The sequence below is a fragment of the Protobothrops mucrosquamatus genome, unplaced genomic scaffold (assembly GCF_001527695.2).
Source record: "Protobothrops mucrosquamatus isolate PMUCROS unplaced genomic scaffold, P.Mucros_1.0 scaffold36, whole genome shotgun sequence".
Taxonomy (NCBI): Eukaryota; Metazoa; Chordata; class Lepidosauria; order Squamata; family Viperidae; genus Protobothrops; species Protobothrops mucrosquamatus.
Window position 1 is genome coordinate 774,470 of NW_015386420.1, and position 14,395 is coordinate 788,864.

Sequence of the window (14,395 nt, forward strand, 5' to 3'; positions counted from 1 at the left end):
TGAATGGAATTTGGATGGTGGCAAGTACAGAAGGTTTTTTTGATATCCTTTCCAAAGTATATTAAAAATTGGAGTCAAACCAACTTTATTCACACATAACCCAAAGCTACGATATAGTTCTAGTTTAATTTAAAGAACTTAGATGGTTGCCTACCTCATATAATGATCCTAGGCAGCTTACACCAACTGTAAAAATAAGAATAAAAACAAAACCACTCCTCCCACCTGGCGCCAGATCAACCATGCTATTAGCTTCCTGGCTCATCCCCCATCCTAGCCCAGCACTTGGGGGGAAGAGTTAGATCTTCACAGCCTTCCACAAGGTTAAAAGATAGAGACTTTCGAATCTCCAAAGGGCTGGGGTGGCTACAGATAAGGCCTGCCTCTGAGGTCCCATCAGATGACAGCATTTTAAGGGAGGAGACCTGGAATGTATCCAATATATCTGACCTAGTAAGGTTGTGTAGCTACTCTTGGAGAGAGATACTGTGATATGGCTTGTTTAGTTTTAACTGATGTGGTACCTGAGGCCACCCTTCATATTTATGAACTCTACTATGTGACTTGGTATATATCAGGTTGCTAAATCCTGTTCAACAAACTGTAGTTTATGGATAACAGGTGGTGTGAACTTTGTCTTTCAAGGGCTTGCTTGTCTCCTGTCTGAAATGTTTAAAAATACCTGCTTTCTTTTTTAAAGCTCTGAATCTGTGTTTTTCTAAATCAATTTGGAGGCAGCTGATTTGATTCAATGATTCCAACCACTTCAAAAATTACTTTTGATTTTTGTTCTCTTCTGCCCTGATTCTTGGAGACAGCCTGGAGAAGTCTCTGCAATTTTCTTGGCAGGTTTTTTCAGCAATGGTTTGCATTGCGTCCTTCCTAGGGCTAAGGGAGAGAGTGAATGGCCCAAGGTCACCCAGCTGGTTTGTGCTTCAGGCAAAACTAGAACTCATGGTTTGCCAGTTTCCAGCCTGATGACTTAACCTCTACACCAATTGGTTCTACATTAGAATTAAATACTTCAAAAAGAGAACTTCAGCCAGTTCAATATGTTGTTGATGATATGCATGCGTGCTGGTTTTGTCTCATTCATATATTACATCTGTAAAATGTACACTTAAAAATTGTTGTACAGTGCTTTTCAGGTAAGTGTGTAGAAGATTTCAGAGTGAAAGATGTAACTTTTTAAAGAAAGAAAATGGTTCATAAAATGGTCCTCAAATGATCCTATTTATACATTTTCTGAGGCCACCATTAGGATCCTCTTACTCTGTGCTTTCATTTTTTTTTAAAAAAAATGCTTTTCTTTTCCATGCGTTTAACAAAAAAAAAAAAAAAGGAAACAAAAAGAATGGCAAAAGATTCCAGGAAAACAAATGCAAACTCTTACACATGTCACTGGGTGGTCTATAGGTCATTTATCTTTTCACCTTTTCTGAACCTGAAAATAATCCTTGACATGAAAGCTAATAGGAAACGCTCTGCACAAAACTCAGGACTACCCAGGTCATAAGGAAGGAGTCGGGGTTAAGGAAGGAATACATCCTAAACGTCAAGAAAGAAGTAGAATTCTGAAGGCATTTTTTTTTTCATTGCCTGGCCATTTCTCTCTGCTCACATGTTTGTGATTTACAGTATGGGTTCAGCTGCTGACACCTTTATGTCCCTCCCCCTTATCCCAGCAGGCCTCACAGACACAGCCCATGATCGATGCTGGTGAACTTTTCCTCTGATCATCTTCTGGAGAACTTTCCCATCATCTATTGTTTTCCACCAGAGTGGAATACAAAACCAATTCCACCCTCTACTTTGGCTAAACTAGCTGTTTTGCTCTATCTTTAAAGCTATGTGCAGAATTTATTACACCCAAGTGAAAGAGGTTTTAAGCTCTTCAACGTTTTACCCCACTGCCTGAACTTAAAATGGTCCAAAGTAAATCAACATAATGGCTGCCCGCCTAACATTGTCCCAGGGAGGGCTTTTATACACACTGTTGTCTAGTCATTCAGAACATTTAATGGAAAACATAAAAAGAGTAGGAGCTGGTTGACTTTGTCTTCCTTCGGTATACTGTATTAAAGTAAACAAAGAATGAACACCCTAGGCATGATTAGGCAAAATGAATGGGAGGAGGCAATAGAAGCATTCCACTTATTTTGGGTTGATGATGAGAATATATTGCTGGTATATGGTACCACGATCTGAGATTTAGCTCAGAAATACTTTTATTAAGTGGATGTCTCATCAGTATGCAGTCTTGTTCTTGCTGTAGGACAAGGCAGGGAGATTGTAGAAGAAACTGGGAGAATGGGATAAGGAAAAAAGTAAAGTTGCCAATCCCCCCCCCCCGATTCTGAAGCTGTGTCTTAAGCACAACTCTAGTTTAGAAATAGCTTGCCCATCAAACACTGAGCAAATAATGCTGGTTCCAGAAAAGGTACCATATGTTAGCTGAATGTTAATATTCAGTAGGTCCTCCCATGAGGCTGAGTGAAAGAGCTGTTTCAAGTATGATTTTGGCCATCGATGACCCATTCTTTGATGTCCAATATACCTGAAACAGCTCCTTTATTTATTTAATTTGGGATTGTTGCTTTTAATTGTTAGGGATTGGAAATCAGCAGTGGATTTCTGCCTCACATTTCAGGCAGTTGATGGGTGCAGATGGACAGATGGCCATTTGTTGTACTACTTCAGGCCAGAAAAATGTCTTGGTACAACGCTGATCCTCATATAGATGAAAACATTGGGCAACTCTGGGGATGCTGCGGAGCCATCTGAGTTTCACAAGTTGCTAAACATGATTCTATAGTTTCGTTATTTACCTGCCTGGCTTTATATCTTTGTCACTTTACAGGTGACTTGTGAAATCAAAAGATGAAGAGAGCAGTGATTCTTGTTGAGCAGCCAGGCAAAGTAAGGAATGGACCAGATTCTTGTATAAAGTAAGAGGCATATTTTTGCAATTTCTTTCTTAACCCATAAGGTCATACAGATTCAATATTTCAGTGCAAACAAGCCTACATATTCTCTCTTTGTTAAATCTCTGCACATTCAATCTGATTTTAAGCAACAAGGCTGGTAGTTTATTAATTCCTTTGTGAGGCAAATTAAGTAACCAGGTATGCTGAATCCATACCTATTAGGAAATACTTCCTTGGACATCGATGTAGACTTGTATGTTTATGTATATGCTATTTCCCACTTGAACAACTAATCCTCCAGAACAGAAGGGAAGAAGAAGTTGGAAGAGAGACCAATTTGTTGAGTGCCCATTTTATACTTTGCTATATACGCAAGACTATCAAACAATGCTAAAATTCCAGGATTCCATATAAACTATGAAGGATATAAAGTGAGAAAGAGGAATTTTGGGGCCTTTGATTCACTGTTGGTGATTACAAGAACAGTCCATGCAGTTGATTTGGCTTACTAGTTAATGACTTAAATAAACTTTTCTTGACATGATTTTAGAAGCCGCTTGTTATTGCCTTCTTCCTAAGATTGGAGAGAGCACAGCTGATGCAAAGTCATTCTGATGGCTTCATATCTAAGGTAGGACTAGAACTCATGGTTTTCTGGTTTCTAGCCCAGGGGGTTCAACCACTCCCCCAAACTAGCTCTCTTACTTTGGTTAGGAGCTTTCCATGTCATCCTGCCCCATAGTTGGCCAAAATGAAATATTTGCATTGTTCTCCCCCTAAACAGGCCACTTGAGGTAATGGTGCAAACAAACCATCACATTAAACACGTTTGCTATTTGTTACCTTTTTCCAGAGGATGTTTCATTTAGTTGTTTCTGTAAAAGACCAAGACTCTGGGGAGATTGTGGGCAGTGTTTACTCATTTACAAGCACTCGGTGTGTGTGTGTGTTGGGTTGGATTCAGGGGACAGAAAAGTCAAGATGGTGACCATGATTATGTGGTCAAGAACCATCCCTTCGTTATGTGTGTTGCAAGGACATTCCTGCCTTTCCTTCCCTCACAGCTCTTAGGCTTCACCCTCCTTAGCCAGTCTTCCAAGGGGGAAGCACTTGTTAGTGGCTTTTCAGTTTTCCCTTATAGGGGCCATTAAACTAATTAACACAACCTGAAGTCAAGATTTTAGATATGCATATGCATGTACATTTTTTTTTTTAAAAAAAAACCCTTTCGTGTGGATTGGATTAGGATTGTGGTGAAGATTGTTGGAATGGGGGACAGGAACAAAACCACATTCTCTGCTCCTCCTTTTCTGGATTTTGAAGCTGGCAAAACTGAAGATCATTATGATTGTAGGAAAACAGTAGCAGCCTTGGAACTGCCTCAGTCTCATTATTCTGAGTTGGATCAACTGATTCAAGTACTTAAATCAAATGGAAGAGCTAATTTGCCCACTTATAAGTTGAAGATGGCAAGCAGAACCAGTTTCGCATGATGGCTGACACTTTGCTAAAGACCAGTTTTTTCTGCATCTGGTTCAGATGACAGCTCCTATTGTTCCTCAACAAGCATAGTTCTCAGTATTTATTCATTAATTTTGCATTGTACCCACATCTGGAAGGTACCAGATCAAGGAAGGATGACCCAGGGAAAAGAATGTGTCTATTTCTAATTGTACAAAGACCGATTTCAAATATGTTATAATGCAAGAAAATATATTAACTACGTCTGAAGATTGTTTTTTTTACTTAACAGAAGATTTACTATATATTTAAATGGATGGAGATTAATTTTCTCCCAGAACTACTCTCACTAAATAGCTGTTTTAATTATATCTTCCAAGGGAAGAGAACATTTTAATAAGTTAGATCTGTGTGTCTCAATTGCCCCAATCAGGAAACCCAACATAACTGTCTATAATGAAAAGAAACACTAGGGGAAAAAAACTCCTGGGAACAAAGGCCTTTGAGCTGTCTTTCTTTTTAAAGTGTTCCCACACCCTTTCTTAGCTGAAACCAAAAAGCCAGCTTTGAAATTGGTCTGTTTTGCAAAACTATTTTTGATTCAGTTTTTTTGACCAACTATTCTTCGAGGTCATTTTAAAATGAAGCGTTAGTACTAGGGTTGCCAGGTCTGCTTCCAAAAAATAGCGGACAAGCGGGGGGGGGGGGTTTAAGTAGTAAAAAAAGTAGACTGTACAGCTTTAGATTACGTACCATTTCATCATAAAGCTTTTGAATAAAAAAAAATGTCCACTATTTTGTGAAAAAAATAGTGAACATAATGTGAAAAAAGTGGACTGTCCACTCAAATAGTGGACACCTGGCAACCCTAGTTAGTACCAATAAGAAAGTAGCATCACAAATATAAAATTCCACAATTAAAAGGGAACCTTTTGAACTAGTATAGATATCAATGCACAGGAGTTAATAACTCAAATGCTACTAAATGTCTGAGACAAGGGAAGCAACGTTTTAATCTGGCGCCTAGTGTTGGCGCCTGATGGACTGTTTTGCGGATTGCTTAAGACCCATTAAGTTAAGGACTGCTTTGTACTGAAGCATCTTTGTATGAGCCATCTGTACACTGGAGATAATTTTTTTTATACACTCAGATCTTTCCTCATCTTCTCTGCTCTAGAGATAGCTATGTAGTCAGTCCTTGATGTCATCTGGTTTTTCCTTGAAATCCATACCTCTCATGATTCATGCTCTTTGTACTTCTCTTTTTATGTCAGATTTAATTAGTTTAATTATGTTTCTTTTAAAGACAACATAAAATCAGACAAGAAAGTGAAAGGTCCCCCAGTATCCACAAATTGAACTACATGTTACTCACACAATAAGGTTCTATACAAGTGTGTTGGTTTTACTGTAGAACAACCAGATCCAGATTAGGCCTGGTGCTGAGGGGTATTTAACCCTTCTATCTCATGTTTATTTCCTTCCCTTTTGCTCTCAAAATAGCATCTAGTACTATTATGAATTCACAATTGGCATCTATTGGTTAAGCACAAAGCAATGCTACCAACTCCTAGGGATAAGTGCAGCATAGGGAATTTGGGCATGAGTTTCACAATAGAATTGGAATTCTTCAATAGCCCTTCTAATTAGGACTGCTTTTCAGCAAAAGCAGGGTATTTCCACACAAAACTATGTGGCAAATACTATGTAGTTTGAACCACTAATATTTAGTCTCAGAAACATGCATAGAGCAAAAGTATTTGAAGAACCATACATAATGCATTTAATGCTAAGATTTGTACAGGGAAAGTTAATCTACCTACTAACAAAGCAAGACATCTATTATTCTGATATTCCTTAATGACTGCTGACCACTCTTTGCTTAATAACATCTAATGATGGAAAGTTTATTATTTTCCAGGGGGAATGTCAGGAACCTCCATTAAAGTTCCACTGAACTCAGCTTCTTGGTATTTGAATCCATTGTTCTGGATCATAACTTCTAGAGCAGTGAATCCTAACTGGATTCTCCAACTGGATTTTTATATCCCATGATTCCTCGCTAATTGCCTGGAAAATCTAGAACTTAATACATTTGCAGGCATCAAATTGGAAATGTTACTTCTGAGTACCAAAGAACAATTGAAATCATCTCTGGCCTTTAATTACTTGTTCCTTAGATATTTCCATGGCTGAAGCACACATCCAGTCTCATAGTATATTATTAATTTCTTATACAGAAATGGACAAAGCTGTAATTAAACTGAATAAATTTATGATCTTCAAACTGGTTTATGATTTTATGTACTGTACAAGTGTCTGCTTTCCTTCTATTGGAAACACTGCACTTGAAGCATTTCTATGTTTTAAAACCTTCAATGGTTTTGTATACTTACTTCCATTAGCAAACAGCACAAATAAATCCAGTACAATGAATTTATCCCTAGCCACTTTAGAAATTTGGGAGCAGAAGCAGTATTGTATGGAGGAAAGGCACACCTGGGCACATCTGGGGAATGCAAATAAATAAATAACGTAATGTGCAGATTAGCTTGAAAACAACAAAGGATGCTGTCTGACTGTAAAGGAGGAAAATAAATTATTCACTACTATGTTTACTTTGCTATTTAAAAAGCATAAGATTTCAAGGGAGGTCTAATCCACCAGCAGTAATATTATGATTATGATTAGAAATAATAAATATTTCCTATCATTTCCCTTCTACTTGTAGGATTCTTTCTCTTTCTTTTCCTTCCTTCCTTCCTTCCTTCCTTCCTTCCTTCCTTCCTTTCTTTTTTTTTCCATATTTAAAATGTACTAAATGTACATGTAAATCTACGTGTATATGTAAAATGTACTAAAAATATTCTTAAGACATGACTGCTTTCATGCAGAAAGTAAAAAGTGTAAATGAATAAGGTACCCCTTTATAACACAAATCAAAGTATTTCACTAGTTCAGAATTTTACCTGACTGAAGGTTCTTTCCGATGGTTGATTTGAAGCAGTTCTCACCCATCCTGCCTTAGTCGCCTCCATTCCAGCAATTGTGGTCACCTCATATTCTTCCAAAGTTATGAATGACAAAACAGATGTTAAAGAACTTGAAGTATTCTAAAACAAGGAAGAAAATTATTTTAATGGAGGTTCTGCTATGGAAAACTTAAGCATGTCTCACTCATGAACTGAGAATGAGATAAAGACAACATCACAGTGGCTACTTGAAACAGGAGGGTGTGAGGACGTTTTAGATGAGCCTCAAAGCTTATTGTGGGTTGCTTTTCTTGTTTTTGTGTTTGTTGTCTCCCTGTTTGGCTGTCTTTTCTTTTGCATAGTTTGATTTGTCATTTTGACTTTTTATGTCAGTAATTCATCTGTTTGCCGCCCAGAGTCATTCTATGTGGCAGAATGAATGAATGAACGAATGAACGAATGAAAAGGAATCAATAATGTTTGTGCCATGACAAATGGAAAAAGGACTTATGACAAACAAGGAGACTCTACAATAACCACAATCTCTCTTTCCTTTCTTCTGATTGCTTTCACACAAAAGGCAGTTGTAGATATGGAATGGAGAGAGAGGAACTGGAATTTATCTTCTCTATTACTCACATTCTTGGGAAAAAAACCCTTTACTATAGTCAGAAAATAGACAGCTGATACAGTTATCATCCCCAGACTGTATAAATGGCCTTTCTGCAACCTTTTGAAAGACCAGAAATAAAAAAGTTGCCTACCCTTTTTACCTTGGAGAGTCAGATAACTATAATGTTTTCTTTGGTCTGAACACATGTGCCCCATTCAGTTACTTTCAAATGTTTCTGGCTTTTTGTACGTTTTTCTAAAGTAGAAAAATCTCTGCATCAAAATGATTATTAGCCAATGCAAATACTGTATAGGGAACCTAAAGTAATTTTATAGTAGATGTGAACTCCATTAGCTAATTTATGGATACATAATTTGTTCATTGACATCAGAGGGATATCAGAATATTTAATCTGACTGGTTAATTCATTAGTTCAACATTAATGCTTTTATTCACATGGGATTGGATGGCAAGCCTTTCTCTTCTACCATAAAAAGTGAAGAATTTAAAAGTCAAGCAAAACAATAAAGCAAAATCACATTTAATAGTATGAAGCAGCAAGCAATAGAGTCATTTACTCAGCTTCAACTTTCATCCCTACTGAGTAAAAACCTTTATATAACAAATCACAACAATACGTATGTTTAAAGTCATCTACATGCAGCAAAGCCTTCTTCTAGGCGGGGGGTGGGGAACTATGGCCCCTTTATGACTTGTGGACTTCAACTCCCAGAATTCCTGAGCCAGCCATAAGTCCACAAGTCATAAAGGGGCCATAGTTCCCCATCTCTGTTCTATGCACACATCTAAATGCTCATGTTTTCAGGCATGGTCAATTTGTAAACAGCATTACCAAAGACACCTGAGTACCCCAGCACATCTAGATGCTCAATTCTTCCAAGCAGACCCTTTTGGATTCTACTACACTTACACACACAGATATAATTGCCATAAGCAAGATAATAAGTGTACAAAACTTGGCAACTGAATGGATTTTATTTATAGTATAATCAAAGTCAACTCCCACCCCTCCTACTGTTTCCAGAAGTTGGATGATACTGCAAATTCCTGATTTTTCCTTGTTTGCTTGGTTCTTATTGTAATATTTCCTGGATTTTCCTTCAACATTCATCATTATAAAAATACTAAATCGCAGGGAAATCACTGCTAATAATCTTTTCATTTGGATTACTATAATGCCCTTTCTATGGCTCCACCTTTGAAGGGCATCTGATGTTGCAAGGAGTGCAGGATTAAGCAACCTAACCTGACCTTCACCACTATGAAAGGTCCACATTGATCAAATGTGGACAGAACTGAAGGTTTTTACATTGATCTATAAGCCCTAAGTAGCTTAAGATCTAAGTATTTAAAAATGCTTTCTCCAAGTACCACCCAATCAATAAGCTCAGATCTATTGAGAAAGATCTTGGATGGTCACCTGTTAGAGATGCTTTAGAGCTGTGGTCCATGGATCCCTGGGGGGCCACAATGTCATCACAGGGAGCACGTGAAGGCTTAAAGAAATGTTATGATTTAAATCTTGAGTTAAATCTTGGGGGTCCATGGCCATGTCTGTGGCCACAAAAGGTATTTAAAGGAGGTCCATGGTGAAGAAAAGGTTGAGAAGCACTGCTTTAGAGGATTCTGTACTGAGAGGCAGATGGATTAGATAACTTTTAAGGTAACTTCTAACTCTGTGATTCTATGATATATGGACATAGCTTGGGCTATTGCAAGGCATTCTGCATGGGGCTACCCTTGAAAAGTATTCGGAAGCTATAGCTGGTGCAGAATGCAGCTGAGTGGACAGTTCTGAGGGCCCCTAGGTTGGCCCATGTTACACCACTGTTCTGCGAGCTGCACTGGTTGCCAGTTTGCTTCTGGGTCCAATTCAAGGTGTTGGTTCTTACCCTTAAAGCCTTTCATAGCTTAGGTCCAGGTTATATGAGGAACTGTCTCACCCCAATGGGATCAGCCTGCCTCTCCTGTGCCGGCAGAAGGGGCATACTGTGGAACCCATCCGTCAAGGAATTCTGCCTGGTGAGGTCCAGGAGAAAAGATTTTTCTGCCATCGCTCCTATCGTCTGGAACATGGTGCCTCCCAAGGTGAGATCCACACTCACCTTTTGACATTCTAAAAGGGCCTGAAGACCAGCTCTGCCAACTGGCCTGGGTCTCCAATGGGACCTGTCACTTTTGGGAGTGGTTAAAGGACTAAGATAAAAACCCACCTCCTCCCCATGTGCATCTTGCTTGCTTCCTTCCCATTTTGTCAATTTTAAAATCAATTTTGGTGTTAATATTTATTGTTTTAATATTTTAATATTTTATCTTGGGTTTATGTTTGTAAGCTGCCTAAATTCATCTCTAGGCGAGATGGGCGGCATGTAAGTTTAATAAGTAAATAAAAAATAAATAAATTTACACAATCTTCCCATGGCTGCCTTGCAGTTCAGTAGGTGCCCATATGCCATACTGCAGCTATAAAATATCTGGTATTTTCTTCTCGTCTGAGAGGATTTCTAAGTCAAATGCTCTGTCATCAAACTGAATGTGACTGGGTAGGAAAGTATATGATAATTTATCTGTCCAGCTCTAAAATCTTTCTGTATTGCACTGCAGCACGGGATTGCAGTCTTCTTCCAAATAGTGGGTGGTTTCTCAATGGACAAATACCAAACAATGAAGTAATTTTAAACTTACGACCACAATTGAGGCCCAAATTTATGTTGCTAAGTGAGACGTGAAGTGAGTTTTGCCCCATTTTACAATCTTTCTTGCCATCATTGTTAAATGATTAAGTAGTTAAGTGGTTAAGTTAGTAACAAGCTTCCCCATTGACTTCGCCTGTCAGAAGGTCTCAAAAGGTGATTGTGTGACTCTTAGAATAGAATAGAGCTGGAAGGGACCTTGGAGGTCTTCTAATCCAGCTGCCTGCTCAAGCAGGAGGACCTATACCATCTCAGACTAGTGACTATCTAGCCTCTTCTTAAAAATCTCCAGTGATGAAGTACCCACGATTTCTGGAGGCAAGCTGTTCCACTGGTTAATTGTCCTCACTGCCAGGAAGTTTCTCCTTAATTCCAGGTTGTTTCTCTCTTAGATCAGTTTCCAACCATTGTTTCTTGTCCTGCCCTCTGGTGCTTGGTGAATAACGTGACCCCCTCTTCTTAGTGGCAGCCCCTCAAATACTGGAATACTGCTATCATGTCTCCACTATTTCTTCTTTTCTTTAGACTAGCCAAACCCAAGTCCTGCAGCTGTTCTTCGTATGTTTTAGTCTCCAGGCCTTTAATCATCTTAGTTGCTCTTCTCTGAATTTTTACAAACTCTCAACATCTTTTTTGTGATATGGTGACCAAAATTGGCTGCAGTGTTCCAGGTGTGGTCTTACTAGGGCTTTGTAAAATGGTACTAATACTTCGCATGATCTTGATTCTACGCCTCTGTTTATACAACCCAGGAGTGTATTAGCTTTTTTGGCTGCTGCTGCACACTGTTGGCTTATAGTCAAGTGATCCTCCACTCTGGGACACTGCAACCGTCATACATATGAGTCAGTTGCCAAGTGTCTGAATTTTGACCACACAACCATGGGGATGCTGCAACAGTGGTGAAAAATGGTCATAAGTTACTTTTTTTAGTGATGTAACTTTGAACCATCACTAAATGAACTGTTATAAGTCAAGGACTATATGTATGGACTTACTGCTCTGTTTCAGTGGGATATAATTCTCCTGGTATTTCTAGGATCTCATCATCGCAACATAACAGGGGCCTGTCAATTCAACTGAAAACAAAAAAATATGCCAGTTTTGTGCGTTTTCATTCAGATCATGATATAGTATAATTACACATGTACCAAACAAATAAAATGGCAAATACCCAGATTAAGATATTTATATCCAGAAATATTCTATATGTACAGAGATCAATACAAGGGGAGTGGAATATTTTTGTCCAACCTTGATTTTGGTCTCTTACTAAAATTTTACTCTTAGCATACTTCCTTGAAAATAAATTCCATTGAAACTAGTGATTCTATATATCAAATAAATGTAGGCACAAACTTTGCTTTCTGTTCAGATTTGGAAAAGAAACAAAAAAGATTGTGGTGTCTGAATCAATAGATAACATTTTTACTTCCTTAAATTATTGGTGAATCTTCCCCCTCCACACTCACTTTATTTTCCTATCTTCCTTCTGCTTCCATTGTTGTTGCAATATTTTGGCTTTCCCCAGTCTGGTATTAAGCAAGAGTCCATTTACAAATTTCTTAATACCACTGTCTCTGAATACAGCATTCCTTAGTTTTAATTTTAGAAGAAAAAATAGGTTTACCAAACCCTCAGTCTGGAAATTTTCACAATTTCCCAGAATGAGAATTTTCTAAGAGATAATTTAATTATAAACCTAGCTTGGAAACGGGACATTGTTTCTTATTTCAGCAGTAGTAATTTTCAGTTTGCAGAGATATTGGGTTTCTGCAGAAGTAGAACACCTAAGGAATAAAATGATTTTCTTTTACTTTTCATGGAGAGGAATACTTCTTTAACTGCAACACAATTATTTTGGGATGTACAGAGATAACGTGCTTTTCTTTGTTCTTTTCTATCTTGTTGTTCCTGATAAGGCATTTGCAGATATTTTCTTCTTTTTCATTTATAATATTCAAGGCACTCTTGGAATCTTTGGCTGAAAATTTCAAGAAAAATATCATAAAGCAGTGGTTGTCAATCTGTGGTCCATGGTGGTCCATGATGGCATCACCAGTGAGTCTGTGAAGGCTTGAAGAAATGTTTTGATTTAAATCTTGAGTTAAGTCTTGGTCTGTGGCCATGGTCCATGGCCACAAAAGGTATTTAAAGGAGGTCCATGGTGAAGAAAAGGTTGAGAACCCACTGCCATTAAAGCAACAGGCCATATGCAAACTATTAAATATGACTAAGCAGATTTGGATCCCAATCATGGCACTGAAACCTCTGCTTGTTTGGGGTGCTAATGCTAAATTCTTCTGTCCAGCAATGATGGATTAATTAGGGCAGAGTTTGCAACCAAGAGCCTTACAAATGGCCTTGCATGCAGTTTTAATACGCCACCTCTTCAATTGTAACTAAATTACAATATTGAACATAATAGTAATAATAATAATAATAATGATAAAGTTGGAAGGGAACTTGGAGGTCATCTAGTCCAACCCCTAACAAACCTATCAATTAATTTATTAGATTTACATCAAACATACACTCAATGTTAGGGATTTTTTGTGTGTTGTTCTTGTTAGAATGTGGCCTCTACAAGCCAAGGAAAATTCAGGGATTGTTGTAGGCTTGAAAAAAGATGCATAGTCCTTACAGAAGGCTTCCCAATTCTGGGTTAGTTTCTCCTTTCAAAATGTAGAATGTAGTTTATGATGCCCATTTCACTTACATGTAGTCCATGATTTATGATCACAATTGAGCCCAAAATTTCCGTTGCTTAGCAAGACAGTTGTTAAATGAGTTTTGTCCCATTTTACGACCTTTCTTGCCACAGTGGTTAAGTAAATCACTGCAGTTGTTAAGTTAGTACCGTGGTTGTTAACTGAATCTGGCTTCCCCATTGACTTTGCTTGTCAGAAGGTGGCAAAAAGGGATCACATGATTCTGGGAACTGCAACCATCATAAAAATTGGCCAATTGCCAAGTGTCTGAATTTTGATCACATGACCAAGGGGATGCCACAATGGTCATGTGAAAAACAGTTATAAGTCACTTCTTTCAGTGCTGTTGTAACTTCAAGCAGTCACTAAATGAATGGTTGCAAAGTGAGGACAGCCTGTATTTTTCTAGTAATCTTGTAGGGGTAGGGTTGATTGAACTCTATGAATTCCACTAAAATTTGCATTTGGGTGACTCTCTCATTCTAAGTTCTCAGTAGCTGCTCTGCTTTTTGACTTTCTAACTGAGACTTTGTCCTTCAAAGAACTTTTCTCTCTTCTTTTTTTTAAAAAACACCCCGGCCCCCAATTTCCTTTTGCATTTGGTTAATGAGGTTGTTTATTTTTGTTAAAGTCTTCAAAACCCATTAATTTTTACCAGGAGCTCATTAAAAAGCCATGAATGAGAATACGCATGTATTGATAGTGTAATGTAAAATGCATCCCCATTTAAAATTTAATGGCGCAGCAGCCTCGATCATTAAAAATGCCATTTGTAAAAGAAAAGAGGTAGCGCATTGTTACCTACCCGTTCTCACTTAGCATTCATTTGTTTCCAGGCAATGACTTTTGACTTGCTTGTGGCGACCATTTGGGAGACGGATGGTGCTTGCATCCATCAAGGCGAACGCTAATGGCTGCTGATGTCAGGCAGCACCTGTGTATTGTGTTCTTCAACTCAAACTCTAGATCAGGGGTCTTCCAACTTGGCAACTTTAAG